This window comes from Dermacentor variabilis, chromosome 3 (genome assembly GCF_050947875.1).
Source record: "Dermacentor variabilis isolate Ectoservices chromosome 3, ASM5094787v1, whole genome shotgun sequence".
NCBI classification, from domain to species: Eukaryota; Metazoa; Arthropoda; class Arachnida; order Ixodida; family Ixodidae; genus Dermacentor; species Dermacentor variabilis.
In genome coordinates, this window is record NC_134570.1 from 224,329,620 (window position 1) to 224,353,251 (window position 23,632).

General features: G+C 46.2%; 1 long non-coding RNA gene across 1 annotated transcript in view; it reads right to left on the reverse strand.

Moving 5' to 3' along the window:
* Positions 1-20,589: 20,589 nt before the first annotated feature.
* LOC142574431 (uncharacterized) overlaps positions 20,590-23,632 on the reverse strand; it is a 69,478-nt gene continuing 66,435 nt past the window's right edge. The window contains exon 3 of the long non-coding RNA XR_012826532.1: positions 20,590-20,625. This is a non-coding gene — a long non-coding RNA (uncharacterized LOC142574431). The remainder of the gene's footprint in view (positions 20,626-23,632) is intronic.

The following is a 23,632-nucleotide window of genomic DNA, read 5'->3' on the forward strand; positions in this document are numbered from 1 at the left end:
TACTTCCAATAACAATGCTAGAAGCGTGACAAGAAACTATGCGTCTATACAGCGCCAAGGTGAGATGCCTCCGTACGGTGTGCCGCAAAGATGGTGATGGTGAACAACGTTCGTACCATCCCGTACACGCTTACACTGTGAGGCAGTTTGTTGGCTTCCCGTGTGTCGCGTGGCCTCTGTGAATAGGTACGAGGCGATTTGGCGTAAAGCCGTAACTTTTGTTTCTGATACCCGACTGACCTTTCGAAGCACTACCTTTTGGTGCAGCAACATCAAGCCAGTTTTGTGGAATGGTTATCCAGTTATTTGATTGGCCGGTTATTCGAATTCGAAAACCAGATAACTGGAGTGATTGGTTTTTCAGTTAGTTATTCCGTTAATAGGATCAGGATTTTCGGATGTTTGGATATCCTGATATTTGTTCTGTACTTGTGCCCAAATTACCTCTCTTTCTCGCTTGTATTCTTCGATTTGTAGTTATTTTTCCAACGACTCGTGCAAACCCAATATTCTGTCTGGTTAACCTCCTTACCTTTAGTTTTTTAAGTTTATTTTTCGTAATTGCCGTGCTCTCTAAAATTGTACTACAGGTGTTCCTGGTCAATTTAATCCATGTGCCACACATTTAATTCCAATGCCAAATAACCTTATCTACGCGTCACATATCTTAATCCTCACGCCACTGAATTTAATCCTGTGTAGAGATGAATTTGCAGAGGTGTTCTAGGAAGTTTCAAATAACGATAATATGTTTTAATTTTGCGCCGACCAAACATAACTGAGAAGGCTTATTGAAGAGTGTTCTCAGGTGACAAAAAAATACCTTTTCCTAGCATTAGATCATCAAAATATTGCACTGTTGTGGACATTATATTATTGCCATGAATATGTCAAGGAAAATGCAGCATGACATCGATATTGAATGAACTAACTTCGAACAGTCTCTGCTATTATAACCACGTAGCGTATCTCAGGTCACGTGATCTCGCGTAACATTCGCAGGCCTATTCGCGATTCCCTCCCATGTTGACATGGATATCAAACGATCGGGCTTTGAAAGACCTCTGTGACAGAACTGATGCAGGGCATGTCGGATCACGTGGTAAAGGATGTCACATGACCTGCCGTAACTTTCGGAAGCGCACATGTAATTCACAAACACACTGACGTGTGTCAAAGGAACAGGAATCGCAAAAGCTATGCGATAGTACCCACATAGCGAGCGTCAAAGCACGTGGTAAGGGCTGTCACGTGACCTCTCATGGCGATAACTGGTTACGCACGTAGTAGAAGCGAAATGCAATGCAGCCATGCTAAAACACTGCTGCCACACACGGAAGTGGCGTCACAGTTGGGACCACGTGATTGTGACATTTAAACAAGTATGGCGTGTTCCAGTTTATAGTTCTGCGTGCGCTGCTGGAGCCGCTTCAGCTTTTCAGCTTAGCTAAAGCGTAATTTTATGCTTTCTTACTCTATTGTATGCTAGAATGTTGTTCTAGTTAGTTGCGCTGGAAGAACCAAATGGTGAACTAGGGTGGTTGCTTGGGCTAGTTGGTAATTCATGATCAAAAATAACGTACAGCGCAAAGGACCAGGACAGCGATAGACGACATACACAGCGCTGTGTATGTCGTCTATCGCTGTCCTGGTCCTTTGCGCTGTACGTTATTTTTTTTAACCAAATGGTGTTCGAGCTTGCGATCTTAAGCGACACTTGGGCACAATGCTGGAGCAGCTCTTTTCCTTAACCCTTGCAGCACGTTTATGGTCAGTAGTGTGGTCTTGTGCAACTCCTGTTACGTTTTTCAGTGCTGTTGCTCTTGTTTGTTGAATTTGCTGTTGTGAATGGGGCACATGTGTGCTCTCAGCTTTCCAGCACTTCCTTGTGATGAAAAGGTTTAAACTCATTCTAAATGCTTGTTGCTGCAGTTGCCACTTCGTGCTGTGTGTCGATCACAAAAAAAAAATTGTTTCATCCTTCGTGGGACTTGCTGCTGCAGATAATGCCCATAAGTGAGCTATTGCAATTTCTTTATGGCACTCGATGTAGCCTCTATCTCTACTGTTTTTTGTCTTGCATGGTCGTACTGTTTCTCTGTTTCTCTTGGATTTAGGCAGCTAGCAAATCACGACTTCCTTGAGCACCTGCTTGCCACAGTTTGAAAGGCACATGTTGAGTAACTCGAATGTAAACTATGAAGACAAATATTGAGGAACATGGCCCAGCCGCTCATAGTTCTACTCTGGCTCAATTTTGTTGTAAAGTTTGGCTGTCTTGAAGACCAAGAAATTTTATTAAATTTCTTCCAGCTAGTTTGCTAAGCTGTTATTTAGTATTGTTTCTTCTGATGGCGCTATGCAAAGTACCATGTTTGCACAAATGTCCCTCACAAGTTGTTTGCAAACACAACGTAGATTCATTGCAGGAACCTTTATTATGATATAGATGTAAGATGCATGCGACTATGACCGGTGTAGGTTCGCAGGTCCATGCATGCCACTCTCAAGCAAATGCCAAGTTTCCATTATATGAATCTTCTTTCACCTTGTTGCACTTCACAGGGCTTGTTTGGTTAATGCCTTGATCTGTACAATAGAATGCTGATAATAAGTCTTGAGCCTTACCCTGATACTCTTGTCCAACAAAACTTTTAGGCATTGCATTAGGGCATATATGACGGGACAATTTTTGCCTCTATAACCTTTCTTTTCTCCCATCTTTATCAGTGAACTTGCCAACCACTTGTGACTTTATTCAAATAGAGTGCTGTGCAGTGACAGAATTTCTCCTCGCAATAAGAAAATCTGTGAAGGAGATTTTTGAGACTCACTAGGATATCCTCTTTGGTAAGTTGGTGAAGGCTGCTAAACATTGTTTTTGTGCACAAAAGATATCTACTGAGGGAGGACACATGAAAGTGCGAACTACCAACTGATTTAATGATTCAAAAGATGGAACATAGGGTGCAACTTTTGCGCACACGCGAGACGTGGATGTTGTGGCAGTGCTAGTTTGTCCAGTAATGCTACAAATCAGCCTTAAACAAGTGCACCTCTGGGGAATTACGGTAATTGAAGTGTTACTAACATGTGCACGATCTTTCTGATAAAATATGCCTTTATGAGCTCACGTGCTGGTTTGTTGCTACTCCTGCCCAGGATCATAATGTGCGAAAGCACGACTCCCGTGAGCAGACCTTGCAATGTGCGCTGCACCATCCGGTTTATTTAAATTGTTTGAAAGCTCCTTCAAATAGTCATGTAAGCATTGGGCCGTTTGGCCCACACCGAACCTGCCACAGCTGAGAGGTATCTCATAAACCACCCCACAGCACAATCGTGTCGATGCACAAAATGATTGGCAAATGATTAGCATCACCGTCCGTCCAAGCCGGACGGTGATGTAGTCGCGTCCCTACGCCTACGTACTCGAGTCCGCAGTGTGACGTCGCTCGTGGTGACACGTGACTTCGAGAATTATTCAAGGCAACATCTGTTATTTGTATGATCTGCTGCTTGAGTTGACGGATTGAAGTTTATAATAAAACACACAAATGGAATGTCTGCCTGTGTTTTACTTTGCACCGAAGCAAGAGAGACGTACTTCTGCTTCATCTGCTTGTTCCCATGGCTGTGCAGTCACGTGCACAGGTACCGAAACTGTGTTGTTTGATACAGTGTTCCAGCGCGTGATCACGCTCTGCGATCCGCTTGTTCTGCCTCAGTATTCGTGTAGCACTGAATTATACCGCTGGTCATGTGTCCTTGTGCCCGGCGTGCAAAATCGTGCGCTGCGCGAAAGGAGATGTCACAACAGCAACGTTGTCAGGAAAAATGCGCAGCGCCACAAAAAAAAAAAAAAATCAAGGCGGGGGGTCTGTGACGTATGCGTCACGCAATCCTCGAGGTCCGGTATGGGAGCACGCAGAGAAGGAATTTCGCTTGCGGAAGCTAAACGGGGCGAGTGGAGAGAGTGTCTCGCTATGCAGTAGAGCTCTCCTCCTGGACTCATTGGTTCGCAGCACTGAAATATTTCTATCTCTGCTATTAATGAGCCGATATGAAACATTTTTGTGGCAGAATGCTCCCTAGAGGAACAACTTTCAGCGTAGAACCAAAATTTGCTATGAGGCATGCTGAGGGGTCTTTTAAGGTAATATAAGTCCGGATTTTTGTAATAGCTAGGGCCGCCTCATGGTGGACTTCTGCCGCATTGTTAGTATGCATTGCAGTGCTAATGCATGTGGGTAAGAAGCCTCACGCTATCCAAAAGTAAAAATCTCAGTGCCCTTCCACTATGTGAAGAAGGATGTCCAGCGAAGCTGTGTTCGCACTTAATGGCGAACTGCACCTCCGCCGCATGTCGGCCCGGCATGGCACTATCTTTGGGATCGGCCCATGTAGAGGAGTGCTTAACGGCTGATTCATCTCCGCCGCGGGTTGGCCCGGCATTGCACTATCTTCGGAATCGGCCCACGTATGGGGAATTTTTTGCTTACGACACGAAAATTTCGTTGGACGGTAGAGGTATGCAGCTTCGCTGTAAAACGCGTCTTTAGTTGCAAACCAGAGTGAATGGGTCTGGTTAGCCAGACTGCCGCTCCATGTAAATAGCACCGCCCAGGCGCATACCTTCACTGGATGCTGAAGTAACAGGAGCCTGGCCTGGCCGCCAGTGTGAGAGCAAAGAGGTGATGAAGCCTATTAAGCATATGGGGGTGGCGGGAATGAAGTGAGGCACTAGATCACCCCTGGAGCAACAATCTAAAGAAGACGTATTTTATGTTAATCTTGATTTATTAAACAATTTCCTCGCCCTAACATGACAAAGAGGGCTTCTTAACCAAGCCTCTATATGGACAGGCAGAAGAATAATACAAATGTCCGGTAATGCCATTAGGAATGTCAACATACGAGAACGGAAAGCTCGGTTGCCGGTGATGTGAGGACTGGTGACTTAACGAGAACCATGGCACAGAATGGAAAGCGTATGCGCTGGCTCCTGTCTTATGAAAAGATTCATTCTTTTATTGAACACACCAATACCATGCTGTGCCCCGACTAGTTTCAAAGCCCCAAACTGCACTGTCTTACAGGGTGCCTATTCCCCATCTGTCCCCTAATCGTGCTTCTGCTGTGACAGATGTTGCGGCTCTCGCCGGCAAGCTGCACCGTCAGGACCATATACTAGATTGAGAAGTCACCCTATTTTTGCATTTCTTGTAAGCAATTGGGGCACACTTAGCTAAAGCTTTCATGTTTAGTGCACTAATGAATCATTATTCTTATATTATTCTTCAGCACCTTTATGACAAATCGAGTGTCTTTGTTATGCATTTATCTGAAAACCTTCTGCTTTTTTTTAAACTGATGCTGAACAGTATGCTAGAATGTTGTTCTAGTTGTGCTGGAAGAACCAAACGGTGTTCGAGCTTGCGATCACGAGCGACACTTGGGCACAACGCTGGAGCCAACCCAACCTGCCCTAACCTAACCCAACAAAACCTAACCAAACCTAACTTAACCTATCCCAACCTAACCTAACCCAACCTGTCCTAACCTAATCCAACCCAACATAACTTAACCTACCATAACCCAACCCAACCTATCCTAACACAACTTAAACCGAACCTATCCCAACCTACCCTAACCTAACCAAACAAAACTTAACCCAACCTATCATAATTCAACCTAATCCAACGTTACCTAACCCAACCTCACCTACCCTAACCTAACCCAACCTATCCTAACCCTACCTAACCTAACCTAACCAAACCGAACCTATCCCAACCTAACCTAGCCTAAGCCATCCTAACCTAACTCAACCTAACCTAAACTAACTCCATGCTATTTCCTTCCTCCATGCTTACAACGTACTTTTGCTTTCGCGTACCGTCTGTACGATATTTGATAATCTTGACAGGCATCAGAGATGAGTGGCTATGCTCTGAGATAACGTACTTTGGAAGCTATGACAAAGTACAAACTATTCCAAAGAAAAAGGTGGCTTAACACAGCTTGAACCAAGTTATACAACCAAAAGCCATGAAGACGAAGCTCGGGCACAACTCCGACGCAGCCTATTGAAATACATGTAAAATGCAAAAACGCTTTTCTGAGACAACCCCTGGACCACCTTTAGTAAAATTTGTTGCACTTGAGATAAAAAGTTAAATTCCGGTGACTGTTGGAAGCGGAAGTTCGATTTAGGGCCTGAATATTGTGAAACAAATTTGCAAAAATTGGAAAGTTTGGAAAAATTGTATCTAAAGCTATTTATAAACATTGAGCTTCTGCACGAAGTTTATAGATTATATAGCTCTACATAAAAAACGGATATCGCAGTTCTGCAAACGGCATCCATTAGATCATTCAAAGCGGACGAATTCGATATCTCAATTTATATCTTATGTGAATTTATTGCGTATGTACAAGGGTTCTGCACAAGCTCTATTTTCATATTACTGAATTTTTAGATTCATATGTAACGTCAATTTTGTACGCTTTAGATGTACTATCAGATGCAATTCATAGAATTGAGATATTTGTCTTGCTGAGTTAGAGTTGTAAACTTGATAGTTTCGTTTTCAGAATATTTTCGATTTTGGCAATTTTTAATAAAAATTTACAATATACATCGAAAATTGGAAACCAACCGTAACTAGATTTTCAGTTTTTCTTTTAAACCCAATAAACCTCGTCAAATTTGGTGCAGTGGTTGCCGAGAAAAGTTCGAAAATATATAGCAATAATTTTACAAATAGCTCACGATCAAGAACAGATATCGCGGTTCTGCAAATGGCATCATTACATCATTCAAAGCAACAAATTCGTTCTGTCAATTAATAGATTACGTTAATTTGTTACATTGTGCAACAGCTGTATTTCACATTAAATTTTTCTTCATTGCCGAGTTACGGAGTTGGAAACTTGATAGTTTCGTTTTTTTAATTCGCAATTTTTGCCAATGTAGTAGAAAATTGATAACCTAAATAAAAAATTTAAGCCGTACAGTCACTAGATTTTAAGCTCGTTAACCTGCAACAAACCTCGTCAAGTGATGCAGTGGTTGCCGAGAAAAACTAATTCTCTCTTTACATGTATTTAGATAGCAGCTAACCTAACCTAATCAGATTAAGAAGTTTGCAGGGACAACATGGCCACAATTAATATATGACCGGGGTAGTTGGAGAAGTATGGGAGAGGCCTTTGCCCTGCAGTGGGCGTAACCAGGCTGATGATGATGAGATAGCAGCACCCGAGCTAAAGCTTCCTCGTCAGGGCCCCTCACCCGGTCTGGCCATTTTGAGATGAGAGCATTGAGTACTACAAAGTACTACATCGCTACGTGCCGCGGAAAGATCTGAAATTTCAAACCGAACGCCGTTTTTCATTGTGGCTGCCGCACTCCAAGCTGGAGGACGACTGCATGTGTACTGGTTGCACCTACTTACTGCTGTCCGCAGTGCGACGTCGCTCGTGGTGACACGGGACTTCGAGAATTATTCAAGACAACGTCCGTTATCTGCTCGATATATTGTTTCAATTGCCAAATTAAAGTTTAGAGACATAATAAAACACACGAACGGAATGTCTGTTTTTTTGTTATACGTGGCAACGAAGCAAGGGGACGATTTTACTGCCCCATTATAGTTGGAGGGGTGTATGGGCACCACTAAATTTATTGGCCACCATCTCGGCAATAACGTCATACCGAGAGCCGCCATATTGGATTTGGGAAATCGAAACTGGCGCCATTTCATCGCATGATGTCATAATAATGAGGTTTCACCTCTATGCGCCATATTGGAAGATGATGTCATCATTGCCACCAAAATTAAGAAGCCATCTTCCATTTCAAATTCCGAAAGTGTGCCGCGATCTTTTATTATGACGTAATAATCACGTGGATTCCCTTCTATCCGCCATATTGGATCACGATGTCATCATTAGGACCAAAATTTGGTCGCCATCAGGGATTATGATGTCATTCAGGTGATGTCACCAATCACTTAATGGGTTGCTGTTTATTTACTTTGGGGGCCGCCATCTTGGATTTATTGGCGATGTCAAATGGCACCCACCTTCTCATCAATGACGCCACCAATCAATCACCACTTCGATATACTAATAACGTCACCAGTCAATCAGCCATATATTATATATGCTATATATTATATAATTATATACATATGTTATATGTTATATATGCCATATCGATTTACCATGTTGGCCGCCATCTGGAATTCCTGACTGAAAATTTCACGCCGAAGGGTTGGGGTAGCAGATCCCAAGAAATCGGGAAACGTGATCAGTAAGATGTATGACTTAAAAAATGAAGGTGGGGCCTGCGACATATGTGTCACGCGATCCTCGAGGTCTGGTATTGGAGAACTCGAGGAAGGAATTTCGCTTGCGAAGGCTAGATGGGCGAGTGGAGAGCGTTTTGCGTGGCAGTGGAGCCCGCCTGCTGAAATCATCGGTTCGTGGCACTGAAATATTTTTATCTCAACTATTAATGAGCCGATTTGAAACATTTTTGCCGCAAAACGCTCCCCGAGGACACGTAACAACTTCCAGTGTATAAAATTTGCTATGGAACCTGGTGAGGGGCCCTTTAAGGTGGCCTTTAGCCTGATGTTATGGGCGCACGGGCCAGCGTTGCTCGATGCCTGGCGCGCCAGAGTGCATGGCAGCACCTAGTTATAGTGGCTGCACCAGTGTGTCGAACCACCAGTGCATAGAACTATAGACGCTGTTCTCGCCAATGTGGCTCAACGTATACGCACGCTCCATGCTACGCCGGGCTATATATATTGCTTTAAATCCTCGCATAGTCATGTGGTACACAGCTGCAACACCTCTCTGCAGCAGATCACATGACACGTTCAGATGTGCGTGCCAGTGGCTGAAGGCTCAAGTTCACCGAGATCGACCTTGGCAGTTGTACTTCGAGTAGAGCTTTTCCCGTAAAACTTCACAAAAATTTCCCCAGGTGTCCTAGCTATTGCCTAAGACACACAAAGCTTGTAGTTGACCTTAATTCCCCTTAATCCAACCTAATCTACCTTATTTTATGCTGATCCAGCTTAACCCTTCTTCGACCTTGATTGTAAAGCACCTAAATCCACCCTAAAGCTCATAAATCCACTACAATGCACCCTAATTTACATTCACCCTAATTGACCTTCATACTCCTCAATCTACCCTAATGAACCTTAATCCAATCAGTAATCAATCATTTACCACCTCTTATACACGGCCGGGCATGCTTTGGTTTGCTTGTTTTCTTTGTTGGATCGTTTGATATTTTCTGTACCTCAATGCGACCTTCAGAGAAATCTAAAACCAAGACTCTACATACACTTGCAGACAAGCGCAAGCACACGTCTGTGTGCCCACGCATGTGTAATCAGTGCTGTATGGCTCGCACTCAGCTTAATGCGGCACAACACGGGGAAAAGCTCCTGTGGTCGCACACTTGGGGTCCCTCACGTCAGCGCATCTGGCTACGTAGCCACAGCACTGCACAGTGTTGCGTTTCGCCTGCGACACGTGGTTTTGCCGGCGCGACTGCGGCGGGCGGCAGACATTTTGGCCCGATCGTCGTCGCCGCAACACTCATCGCCAGGTGTTTCCAGGCGCGTCTGCGGCGATGCGACCGCCTAGGGATCCTCCTCGCATTCCAGTCATTGTGCCCGAAACAGGCGATGCCAAAGCAGGGATCTCATTCCAGTTATTGGGCCCGAAACAGGCGATGCCAAAGCAGGGATCTCGTTCCAGTCATTGTGCCCGAAACAGGCGATGCCAAAGCAGGGATCTCATTCCAGTTATTGGGCCCGAAACAGGCGATGCCAAAGCAGGGATCTCGTTCCAGTCATTGTGCCCGAAACAGGCGATGCCAAAGCAGGGACCAGCCTCTCATTACAGTCATTGTGTCCGACCGGCAGCGCCACGACAGGGTGCTACGAGATCGTGCGCAGCGCCACGACAGAGTGCTACGAGATCGTGCGCAGCGCCACGACAGAGTGCTACGAGATCGTGCGCAGCGCCACGACAGGGTGCTACGAGATCGTGCGCAGCGCCACGACAGGGTGCTACGAGATCGTGCGCAGCGCCACGACAGTGTGCGTCACCATTAGCCCATTGTACATTCACGTGCTCGTCTTTTGAGGGGTTCCTTCTTGCCCTCAACTGCGAGAGTATAAAAACAGCTGCCCCCGGACGCCAAAAGGAGGGCTCCGATTTCTTCTGTTGAGTGAAGTGCTCTCCCGTCTCTCTACTTCGGTCAAACCTGACCGCCAACTCTTTGCGATGTTAAAATAAACAAGTTGTTTCGTTGTTACCAGTCGACTCATGCTTTGCCGGGACCTTCGGATGCTTCCAGTTGTACCCCAGGCCGCCAGGCCAACGCTACCCTTGGGGCTTGCGACCCAGGTACAACCACGGGCGTCAGCGCCGAGTTCCCAACAGATCGTACAAGCGGTCGGATCCAAACATCTGGTGGCAGCGGTGGGATCGCCTACGACTTCAAACAACGGTCTGCCAGCGGCGAGATCGCGACAACGGAGGCCAGCAGCAAAGAGATGCAGTTGACTGTATGCTGAGCAGCTTAACGACGATCCGGGAGCAGTGCAACGAGCCCTGTGTGACGACTGGTTGCCTGCAGCGGAACGACTGCGCGGAATTCCTGCCTGCGAGGTTTGGTGAGTGCGGGACTTTCTTCTTCTGAGCTTTGCCAGGCTTTTTGTTAGTGTTAGAAACAGAGCTGGTAATTGTGGTTGTCGTTGCTGCCGGGTTAGTTGCGGCAAGACAATAGTAAGCAGTAGAGAAAGCAGCATTCAGAGCAGCCATGGATTTGAAGTCGTTGCGCAAACCGAAATTGTTGGAGCTTGCAAGAGAGTTGGGTCTGGATGTCTCAGACAAACTAAGAAAACCTGAACTGCTAAAGGCTATTCTTGAGTTAGAGGCTGAGGATGACGAGCTGTCGGAATGCCTTGAGACTATTGAAGAAAGGGAGACAGAAAAAGAAGAGCGTGAACGTAAAGAACAGAAAAAGCGAGAGCAACAAGAGAAAAAAGAAGAGCGCGAACACGCTTTGGAAATGAAGCGTCTCGAGGTAGAGATGGAACGCGCTCGTAATGGAAGTCAGGCACACGGTGCAGGAGAACGCGTATTGTTCAGAAATTGTCATGCTATCTAGCCGGCTCGAGGTTTATCATTGAGACGGATCACTGCCCTCTCCAATGGCTGCAGACCATCTCTCCCAAAAATGGCCGCCTCCTGCGCTGGAGCCTCGCTTTACAACAATATTCCTTTGAGGTACGTTACAAAAAGGGGAGTCTCAACGGTAACGCCGATGGCTTAAGTCGAAGCCCCTAACGTAGGAATCAGCCTCAAAATTGTTTGTTACTGATGTTTTTCTTCCTGAGGCAGGATTTTTTTTTAACATATTGCTTTTGTTTATTGTTTCAAAGTGATGATATGCTTTCTAGTGCAATTTTTCAATTTGTGGACGCGTTCTGAGTGATGCTAGACTACTGTAAGGAACTAGGCAGTGGTCTAAAAAGGGGAAAGAGCCTGGCAGGGCTTAGTGAGGGTTGTGCCGTGCTTGCTGACTGAGCGGTTGAGTTTTCAGCGTAGTTCTAACGCTTGCCGGGAACGAGAACAAAAATGTGAACTCTCCCGAAGTCACTTTGCAGTGTCCCGTGCGAACCTGAACGAGAGAACGAGGCCTTCTCTGTGCGCTGCGCTCAAGAAACGTCAAGGGACGCCCGACTTCGGTTATGAGCATCATCGAGCGACATCCCTCCGGACAGCGGATGCAGTCCCCTGTCCATCGGGATCTCCTTCCCCCGGCGGGGCGGTCTGTTGCGTTTCGCCTGCGACACGTGGTTTTGCCGGCGCGACTGCGGCGGGCGGCAGACATTTTGGCCCGATCGTCGTCGCCGCAACACTCATCGCCAGGTGTTTCCAGGCGCGTCTGCGGCGATGCGACCGCCTAGGGATCCTCCTCGCATTCCAGTCATTGTGCCCGAAACAGGCGATGCCAAAGCAGGGATCTCATTCCAGTTATTGGGCCCGAAACAGGCGATGCCAAAGCAGGGATCTCGTTCCAGTCATTGTGCCCGAAACAGGCGATGCCAAAGCAGGGATCTCATTCCAGTTATTGGGCCCGAAACAGGCGATGCCAAAGCAGGGATCTCGTTCCAGTCATTGTGCCCGAAACAGGCGATGCCAAAGCAGGGACCAGCCTCTCATTACAGTCATTGTGTCCGACCGGCAGCGCCACGACAGGGTGCTACGAGATCGTGCGCAGCGCCACGACAGAGTGCTACGAGATCGTGCGCAGCGCCACGACAGAGTGCTACGAGATCGTGCGCAGCGCCACGACAGGGTGCTACGAGATCGTGCGCAGCGCCACGACAGGGTGCTACGAGATCGTGCGCAGCGCCACGACAGTGTGCGTCACCATTAGCCCATTGTACATTCACGTGCTCGTCTTTTGAGGGGTTCCTTCTTGCCCTCAACTGCGAGAGTATAAAAACAGCTGCCCCCGGACGCCAAAAGGAGGGCTCCGATTTCTTCTGTTGAGTGAAGTGCTCTCCCGTCTCTCTACTTCGGTCAAACCTGACCGCCAACTCTTTGCGATGTTAAAATAAACAAGTTGTTTCGTTGTTACCAGTCGACTCATGCTTTGCCGGGACCTTCGGATGCTTCCAGTTGTACCCCAGGCCGCCAGGCCAACGCTACCCTTGGGGCTTGCGACCCAGGTACAACCACGGGCGTCAGCGCCGAGTTCCCAACAGATCGTACAAGCGGTCGGATCCAAACAACAGTAAAAGCAGATTAAAATCGTACAAGAAAATCCTTCATTCGTTTTGTGTTGATCAAAAAGCTCTAGAAATATAACAATTATGTTTCCAGATATTGAAGTATTTGAAGCAGTCCAATTAACAAAGTACAAAGTGGCATCTGCCAATGCATCTATGACAGTCCACTGGCACGTCTCTTACGGGTGCAAACTGCCATTCCAAGCCAGCTGTGGCAGGCGCAAGGTACGTAGACGAAAGCTTACACACGTCCGTGTGGTCTGGACTCAGCTCTAAGGCGTTAAAAAGTGCTGAGTCATCGTTTTTTTTTTGCCTTTTGTTGTGCCTGCGAAGACAGTCACTATGGCTCTGGCCGCGAGTGACTAAGGTGAACCATTCTTGCGTTATACATTACAACCAAACAGACAAAACCGGAACTTTCAATTTCAAATTTTTAGTGTCGTGACAACTGGGTCTACGTGTTAGCAAATGGTCGATGTATGAAAAAGGGAACCTTCAGTTTTGAGTCCCACAAGTTCCAACTGGAGTTTACGCCCCGGGTTGCCTCCGCGAGCTACAGAGTTTTCCTTGAAACTCCGCATACAAGTGACATGTCTTACTGTCGAGTGTCCAGCCGAGCAGCTCGCATGGGTTAAAAGTTATAAGGCTCCAAAGTTACCAGGTAGATACATGGTGAGGGCTTTTGTCTCCCTCGTTGACCCTGAGCAAAGGAAGTTCTTTAAACAGCAAATGCCCTGGCTAGTTGGCCAAAACATGACTTGGGTTTGGTAGGCATACCTTCTCTGCTTCCAGAGCTACTGCCCCTTGAATGTGAAAAAAATTACAGGGTCTCTTAAAATCTCAGAAGAGGGGAACGGCAAAAGCCTACTCTTCCTCCTCTTGTCATTCACCTTTCTCTGTGCCTCTTCTTATTCTATTTTTTATTTTAGTCATTGCTGCTCACTACTAACCATGTTTAGTCATTTGTAATGAATTGTAGTTATTACAAACTGTTAGACATAGTGGCCATTTCGTACTCGGTAGTCATTTCAGTAATTATTAGTCATTAGCGGTCATTGCTAAGCATTCTTAGCCATTTCGAATCAATTGTCATTACAAGTTGACGTTTGACATAGTGGTAATTTCATAGTCATTACTAGTCATTACAAGTCATTTCAGTTATTAGTCAATACTGGTCATTACTAAGCATTTTAGTGATATGTAATTAATTGTCGTTACACATAGTGGTCATTTCGTAGTCATTAGTAGGCATGTAAGTCATTATTAGTCATTACTGGTCATTACTAAGCATATTTAGTCACTTCTAATTCAAGCTGTCATTACAAGTTGTTAAAGTTGTCATTCGACGTATTGGTAATTTCATAGTCATTACTAGTCATTAGAGGTATTTTCAGTCATTATTAGGTATTACTGCTCACCAGTAAGCATTCTTAGTCATTTGTAATCATTTGTGGTCGTTGCAGCCTTCGTGAGACATACTAGTCATCTTGTAGTCATTACGAGTCATTAGTAATTTTAATCATTACTCATTACTAGACATTTCTAGTCATTTCTAATCAATTGTGGTCATTACAAGCCATCGTTAGACATATTCGTCATTTCAGAGTCATTAGTACTCATTAGTAGTCGTTATGAGTCCATTACTAGTCTTAATAAACTCTACCAATCTCTATTATAATGTTATCGTTCACTAACTGTCACTATCAACCAGTTTTTATTCTTTAATCTGTCTTCATATGGCGTGATGACGATTCTGCAGACACTCCAGCGGTCAGGTCTGCCACAAACTGACACAAACTTCACCATGAGCCTAGAAACCTAAAGTGAATGTTTTCACCCGCTTTCTGTCGGAGTAGCGGCCTGCCGCGTGAGCTGACAAGCTGGTTCCGGCCTTTCTCCTTTTTTTCTCCTCTCCACCAGTGTCGGCTGCGAGCGCTAGTCGCGGCGGCTGCTCCAAACTGGAATCACGTTCCCTTGCCTCCGAGATTTTAGCGGCGTCTGTTACGATTTCAGAGGCAGGACTCACTGTCTCTCGTCAAGACAGTGGTCGAGCGCTCGCTAGCCTAGTAATCGTCACTTCATCCGCAAGGGAAAGTAGAGAAGTAGGGTTAAGGTGCCTCGATGTGCGTGCTCCCCTCCGTCGCCAGAGGGCGCACGCATCGAGGTACACTAAGTAGGGTCGGCAGCGAGCGCCATCTCTCCGCGACTACCCCGAACTACAGGAACCTCCGCTCCAATTCTCATTGGACTAGCGACGCGGCAGGCATCTAGTAAAGTAGGCATTGGCTCAACGCAAAACCCAAACGCAGTTTGCATCTCGCGCATGCGCAGTGGCTTCAACGCTATTTCTTTGGGGCCCCAAAACGCTTGGGGCCCCTATTCTAAAACTCTCTGTTACACAGTACTCCATGGTCCCGAGACCATGGAGTACTATAGGGGCACTGCGGGAACTATAGGGCACTATAGGGGAACTATAGGGGCACTGCGAGCGCCGCTCGGGTGACGTCAGAGCATGGACTCGCGCATGTCGTCTGCTGCAGTTCGGGCGATGTCCGAGCGCCTTCTGCAGTGTTTTCGTTTGTTCGCTCTCGTCCCCTCTGCTTGTATACTTATGGCGGTCGTCTCAAATATATGTTTGCGACGTCTTTGTTCGCGAAAGTTTATTCAAAGAGCGTATTTCTTAGATGACAATACAGTTCTCAAAGAGAAAGCTACAGTGCCAGCCGAAGGTGCGTAGACCAGCCCATTGCGGGTGTTTCATGCGCGGATGGACAACCGCAAAAATATAGCATGTAAGAATCCCGTTATGATACCATACTTGCCGCTGTGCAACAAGTATGCCACAAACGCTGGCTGTATATGACCTCTACAAAAGTTACGTTGATTTTGATCCGCTAGCATAGATTTGCTCCCGAGTAGTTCATGATAATATATCGAATTGTGGGTTTCCTCGCAGAAACGCTTGGCAGTAACACGAGAACATAACACTACAGTTTAGATTCTACTAGCACCCCTTGCTCCTAACTGCTTCTCAAAATTAGGCGGTTTTTCACGTGTTTAACTTAAGTGGCGGTAATTTCAAGTAAGGCTAATTGGGTCTTACAGCTGTTTGCAGAATACGAAAAAGAATGTATCAATATATATTCCCTTTTCCGTGTTACACGTTCAACTCACTTGAGCAATTTACTGGTGTTTGTTTTTTTGAGGAATATACATGACGAAGCTGTCTGGCGAACATACAAAGTCTGTTTGGCCCAAATTTTTTTAATGGAATATGCCTTTTCCGTATGCAGCAAGAAAGGAGCCGAAGCGTAATTCATTAGTAGTAAGGGACATACTGCTTAAATCATGATAGCCTGGTGGAGGGTCTAAAATCAAGTGAAATATGTAAGGCTTGTGGTGTCCTCCTTATGAGGGCTTGCGAGCTTCTCTTTTATGTATTGACGAAGCGAATAGTTCTCCGTTTGTGTAAGTCTACAACGCTGGATCCAGACATGGTGAGGCAGAAGGTGGTCGAATTTCCCTTTTCTATGCTCCCTAAGCTGCGCTGTAGTACCTCGAGTATACTTTTGGCATTGCAATTGGCTCTGTAAAAAACTGCTTCATGGTTTTAATTTGAACTTTTAGCGAACTGATGGGTTTCGCGAACAATGCGTGCCTCGCCATAACGACAGTCGGTTGGTACCCTTGCGTGAAGTGTATGCCATATTGTCACGTGGTAGTGACGGTTGAGGACACAGCAACAAAACTGTGAATGGCGAAACTAACTTTATTGGGGGAACCTGTGCCCAGAAATGCAGGCTACAATCAATGCTCAACAAAAGCGGCGAACAAAGTCGGCGATCGTCGAAAATCTGATAAAGTAATCACTGGGACATGCGTGTCTTCCACAAAGTTCTTCACTATTCGCGTCGCGCATACATGCAATCTGATTACACAAGGTTCGGTGACAGACATTGGATAGAACCATCGATAACGTTCCAGAAACTTCCGATACGTGCAGGCGCGTCCTGCGCTGTGCGATAACATTTGTTAGGCGGTGAAACGTGGTCGCCCGATAATGATAAACAAGTGCACGTGTCAATATAATGTCGGTAAAGGCTACTGAGGGCCACCATGAAAGATTTCATAGCTTGCAATTGATGGGCTCTCTATGTTAACCACGAAATTTTCCTTTCAGGTGATTGCTACTATGGTATTTGTGAATTAACTATGTAAATACTCTACATGGACGCGCCGGCGTGTTAGCATCTATGAGGAATTCCTAGAATGGGGGCCTGTAACAGAAAGCGGTAAAAGTAGCAGGAAACTTTTTCATACGAAATGCGCGCCTATTTCTTTTACGTATTAATAAAGTGGCCATATTTGTCTAGAGCAACTCACCAGAGTAATAAGAATCATGATGACAGCTTCGCTGGGCAGTGTCTTTCTAACAAAGATAACATGTTGACACCAAATACCAAGATTTTGCTTCTATGTAAAATGCAATGTCTCGCATAGCTAAGTACTAAGGGAATGTTACGTGTTTAGCAAAGCATCATACACACCTTCGCGTGTTGAATTGACAGACATTGCGCAAAATTTATGGGCAGACACGGCGCATATATACAGTAGACGCCTTCAACGCTACATAGCTTGCGATATCCGAGCCGCAAATTTTCTCGACTCACGCGTTTTTGAAGAAGGAACTGTGGTGCAAGCATGGGAGCAGACAGAAGCCGACGTATCCTTAAATAAGTACGGCTCGAGCCACCCATACCCCAAGCATTAATAAAGAGAAAATAAGACAACCACCCGTTCGTAGCAATTGCTACAAAGGAAACCCATACGGGTGGCTCGAAAGAAAAGCCTCAGAGTTGAAGAAAACTTCGTCCTGGTCCGGGACTCGAACCCGGGACCACCGCCTTTCCGGGGCAACCGCTCTACTATCCGAGCTGACCAGGCGGCTAGCAGATGGCAGGGCGAAGCCGAATTTGTCGACTACGCACGAAGCAAAGGCAAGTGTTTGACGTAGTAGTTCTGCAGAAACCCGCAAGGTGGAGAGAAGTAATTAATAAAGGGAAAATCAGACACCCACCCGTTCGTAGCAATTGCTACAAAGGTCTGATTTGTCTGATTTTCCCTTTATTAATTACTTCTCTCCACCTTGCGGGTTTCCGCAGAACTACTACGTCATACCCCAAGCATACACGAAGAGAACCAGAGCGCGTGGCAGCCAAGCGGCCCGGAGCACGTTTCAGGCCTGCGCGTCACGTGATGTGACGTCAACGACGTCACTACGCGCCGGCTGGGTGGACCGTGAGCGCTTGCTGCGCGCTCGCCTCGCGTGAACTGATGTCACATACAGTTTCCCGACCGCCAGGTTCGCACGACTTATCAGGGTAATTGTAATAATTAATACTACGACGGGAAATATACATATTTATTGATCACAGCAGACGCTGTCTGTAAACATATTTACCACTACACAATGTTAGCGGCCGAAATGGATGACAGATAACGCTATTGCGCTGTAATATCGACACATGTTCCCTTTTATACTGTGTACTATAAAATCATAACTGACAGTCCAAAGAAGTCATTGCACTGATAAGAGGCACAAACAGTAACAACACCAGAAAATAGCCATTTGTCCGTAATGTTCGCACTAGGAGCCTCGGTATAATGGCAGAAAACAGAACATAGCGCACTGCAATAGCAAATCCATGCCGAAAGTCAGAACACGAAAACCATCATCATCATCAGCAGCAGCAGCCTGGTTAAGCCCACTGCAGGGCAAAGGCCTCTCCCATACTTCTCCAACTACCCCGGTCATGTACAAATTGTGGCCATGTCGTCCCTGCAAATTTCTTAATCTCATCTGCCCTTCTAAATTTCCTCCGCCCCTGCTACGCTTCCCTTCCCTTGGAATCCAGTCCGTAACCCTTCATGACCATCGGTTATCTTCCCTCCGCATTACATGTCCTGCCCATGCCCCCATTTCTTTTTCTTGATTTCAACTAAGATGTCATTAAATCGCGTTTGTTCCCTAACCCAATCTGCTCTTTTCTTATCCATTAACGTTACACCCATCATTCTTCTTTCCATAGCTCGTTGCGTCGTCCTCAATTTAAGTAGAACCCTTTTCGTAAGCCTCCAGGTTTCTGCCCCGTAGGTGAGTACTGGTAAGACACAGCTGTTATACACTTTTCTCTTGAGGGATAATGGCAACCTGCTGTTCATGGTCTGAGAATGCCTGCCAAACGCACACCAGCCCATTCTTATTCTTCTGATTATTTGAGTCTCATGATCCGGATCCGCGGTCACTACCTGACCTAAGTATATGTATTCCCTTACCACTTCCAGTGCCTCGCTACCTATCGTAAACTGCTGTTCTCTTCCGAGACTATTAAACGTTACTTTAGTTTTCTGCAGATTAATTTTTAGGCCCACCCCTCGGCTTTGCCTCTCCAGGTCAGTGAGCATGCATTGCAGTTGGTCCCCTGAGTTACTAAGCAAGGCAACATCATCAGCGAATCGCAAGTTACTAAGGTATTCTCCATTAACTCTTATCCCCAATTCTTCCCAATCCAGGTCTCTGAATACCTCCTGCAAACACGCTGTGAATAGCATTGGAGAGATCGTATCTCCCTGCCTGACGCCTTTCTTTATTGGGATTTTGTTGCTTTCTTTGTGGAGGACTACGGTGGCTGTGGAGCCGCTATAGATATCTTTCAGTATTTTTACATACGGCTTGTCTGCAACCTGATTCCGTAATGCCTCTATGACTGCTAAGATTTCGACTGAATCAAACGCTTTCTCGTAATCAATGAAAGCTATATATAAGGGTTGGTTTTATTCCGCACATTTCTCTGTCACCTGATTGATAGTGTGAAATGGTCTATTGTGGAGTAGCCTTTACGGAATCCTGCCTATTTCTTTGGTTGACAGAAGTCTAAGGTGTTCCTGATTCTATTTGCGATTACCTTAGTAAATACTTTGTAGGCAACGGACAGTAAGCTGATCGGTCTATAATTTTTCAAAAACGAAAACAACACTGCCATTTTAATTTTACGTTAGATAAAAATATTATTTCACTCATATATCAGATTGAAAAATGCTGCACTTCAATGGCATCAAACACAACACATTGCATTTCATTGTCAAGAACAAGCGAAAAAACCACTGTACATTAAACACACTGGTGGCCAAATTGTTGACTATAGTAGGATAAATAAGTGACGCAAAGAACCACTTATTGCACTTCTACAGGTAGAGGCATCCACAAGAAATCTCAATGCACAAACCAAATTGCACAATATCTCTGTATGCACTCTGCACAAGAAAAGCACATACAGCCACAAATTATCACAAATAAGTCATTCACCAACCGCAGCAAGAAATGTCTGAGGTTTAGTTCAATGAGAAAAAGGAAACATATCGCACTGAGATGCCGAAAACTCTACGATTTCAAATTACAAAACCACGAACTACCGTTTAAATCTAGGCTAGAAAATATGCACGACACAAACAAAAGAAGGCTCATTGTACTGCAACAGGCAGATGTTGGCCGAAGAAATCATATCACAAAACTGCAATAAAATACCCACAGTGCAATTTGGCACAATTGAATGTGCAGAGTGCAAGGTATGAAAAATTACTTTTGAGGACAGCCGGAAAAAACTGTAGGCACAGATCCAAGGAGCAACCGCGGTACTGGCAGTGCAACTGTAAGAACGTTTCCTGTTCTTAGATCCGTGTATGAAGTTGTGCTCTCGATGCATAAAGCGTGGAAATGATCCGTGCAAACCTGCAGCAACGTACAAACGTCTCGTAAACGCCCGAGAAGCCATTTATTAAAATAACTTAATGCTCTCCCCTTTGTGTAAGCGTGTTTACAGTCCGTGTGGGCACAATAAGTCTATCTGGGAGTACCACAGTAAAAGTGCTTAAAGGGCCCCTGAAACGGTTCGGACAAATTTTGTAGACGCGTAGGGTACAGTTTAAGTAGAACATTCGCACCACAATTAAAGTGAAGCGTTACGTATTAATGGAGCTACAAGCGATTACTAGTTACCCCCCTCCCTAGTCATGCTTTTCCTTCTCAACTCGTTCGCCGAGCGTTTGGGGCTAAAGGTTCCGCCTTCCCTGGTTCTGCGTCACGACGCGACGTCAAATCGTCCACTTCCGGTTGTTTTGGAGTCCGGCCCTGCCCGCGCGAAACCTCTCCCTCGGCCGTTCAATGGAACGCACTTGGTGCGCCCTGTCGCGTCGACCGAGAGAGGCGTGACGCGCCTAGTTCCCATCGCCACCTCCGCAGCGCCACTGCTCCGGGACAGTTGCGGGGGGAGAGCTGTGCTCTCCGCCCGCCGCGGCCGCGCGGTCAGCGCTTGATTTGTTCCGATAAAAGAGCTGTGTAGCGGTGTTTCATAAAATATGAATGGTAATGCCAACTGGCGATTTGCTACTGATAGCAGCACGTCAGCACCGCTGCAGTTGTCAGCGACAGTTTGTGTCGGAAGTCACCTATGTTAGGTGTGCTTCTTCGAGCGTTCGCCTATACCGTAACTCGCATTCGACACACACGAAGGCGGTTATCCGCTATATTGTTGCATATAATTAGTTGGTTAGCATAAAAATGCTCGTTTTAAGAAGTCCAAACTCTGATCACTCTGGTCCACAATTAGAGCCGATGATTAACGCTGCTTTACGTTTCTTGACATGCAGAAATGTACTGCATTATAGTTCAGCCGGTTCACGGGTATATGCGGGAAGTATTTTGCAAATGGGCACTGCTAGCCTACATCAATGGTCGGGAAAAATACAATAAAGCCAGAAGTCAGTAGGTTGAGTCCAGTTTTTCTTTTCATTTCAAAGTTCATGTACACAGAACCTGAAAGAGTTACAAGCGCAGAACTTTCCTCGAGAGAAGTTAATGTGTAAGCAAAATTTTTCCACCGTCGAATTCAGGCTGCTAGCCCAGTTCGTCAACAATGGTCTTATGAGCTTGCTCAAAAATGCTCTGCAGAGGTCCTCAGCGTGGTTGCGATCCTCTTTTTCTCGTCAGTGCCGGACATTGTGTGAAATGAGGAAGTAGTGCTGACATCAAGGTGTTGCATAGCCTGCTGGTTCGTCTCACGTCTGAGCACTTCATGATCACGGTGATGAATGTGCATACAAGCTTACACAGGCCAACTGCTTCTATTGTTGGGTACCTTAGCCATCCATCACCAACGTTGCGGATCAATCCATAAATTGCTTCATCAGGCCTCGCTGCTTGAAGAAGGAGTTTGCAGGAATTACAAGCCAGCTGATGACGAGCATAACAATTTAGCTTAAAAAACGGTACTAAAAAAACATAATCTATTTTATTCGTAATGAAGTCAACCACAGACATACTTCAGTATATATATATATATATATATATATATATATATATATATATATATATATATATATATATATATATTAACACGTGTACTTATCTTTATCGGGCGACCACGTTTCGCCGCCTAACAAATGTAATCTCACAGCGCGGGACGCGCCTGCATGTATCCGCAGTTTCTGGAAAATTATCGATGCTTCTACCCGGCTGTCTGTTGTCGCCGAACCTTGTGTTATCTGACTCCATCGCGTGACGCGAATGGTGTAGAACTTTGTGGAAGGCACGCGGGTCCGAACGATTAGTCTGGAACATTCTACGACTGCTCTATAAAAGCCGACGCGCTTGACCCGCTGATCATATTTTCGACGATCGCCGACCGTGTTCGCCGCTATCGTTGTGCTATAAGTGTAGCCTGTTTTGTGGGCACAGGTTCGCCCAATAAAAGTTATTTTTGTCATTCACAGTATTGCTACTGTGTTGTTCAACGTCACCGCCACGTGACATCTGGTGGAGGTGCTTTGCGTTCATGTACCGGACGCCCCCACAAAGCCGTGACCCAAGTCCTCACGCGGAAGACACCAACGTCGCCAAGAACCAGCGAGGTAGCCGCAGGATGCAAGGACTGCCCCCGGAGCACTCACTTTTGCCTGAGACGACTAGGAAGATGGCCACCAAGTCCACCCTAATGGCAGCCCCAGCGTCCCCCGTCGTGCTGCAGCAGCCCAGGGAGCCTCCGACGTTCCGCGGTTCAACTTTCGAGGACCCGAAAAGCTGGCTTGAGACGTACGAGAGAGTCGCTACGTTTAAGCCCTGGAACAGCGACGACAAACTGCGATATGTCTTCTTCGCATTGGAAGACGCGGCCAGGACGTGGTTCGAAGACCGAGAAGCCACCTTAACCACCTGGAAACTTTTCCGTAGCGGCTTCCTGCAAACATTTACAAGCGTCGTGCGAAAAGAGCGAGCCCAAGCTCTACTGGAGACCAGAGCGCAGCTGCCGAATGAGACGATTGCGATCTTCACTGAGGAAATGAGCCGTCTGTTCCGCCACGCCGACCCAGAAATGTCCGAGGAGGAGAAAGTCCGCCTGCTGATGCGTGGTGTGAAGGAGGAACTTTTCGCCGAAATGGTACGAAGCCCACCGAAGACCGTCGACGAGTTTCTTCGCGAAGCCACCAGCATCGAGAAGACATTCGAGATGCGAAACCGGCAATTCGACCGCCGCACGAACACGACAAACTACGCCGGAGTTGAGTCACTGGCCACCGACGACCTACGCGGGACTATCCGAGCTATCGTGCGGGAGGAGCTACAATAGCTGTTGCCATCATCACAGCCTCAAGCGGCTTCAATTGCCGACGCCGTGCATGAGGAGCTCCAACAACAGCTTGGAGTAGCCCTTGAATCGCCGCAGCCTGAGCCGCAAGCGATG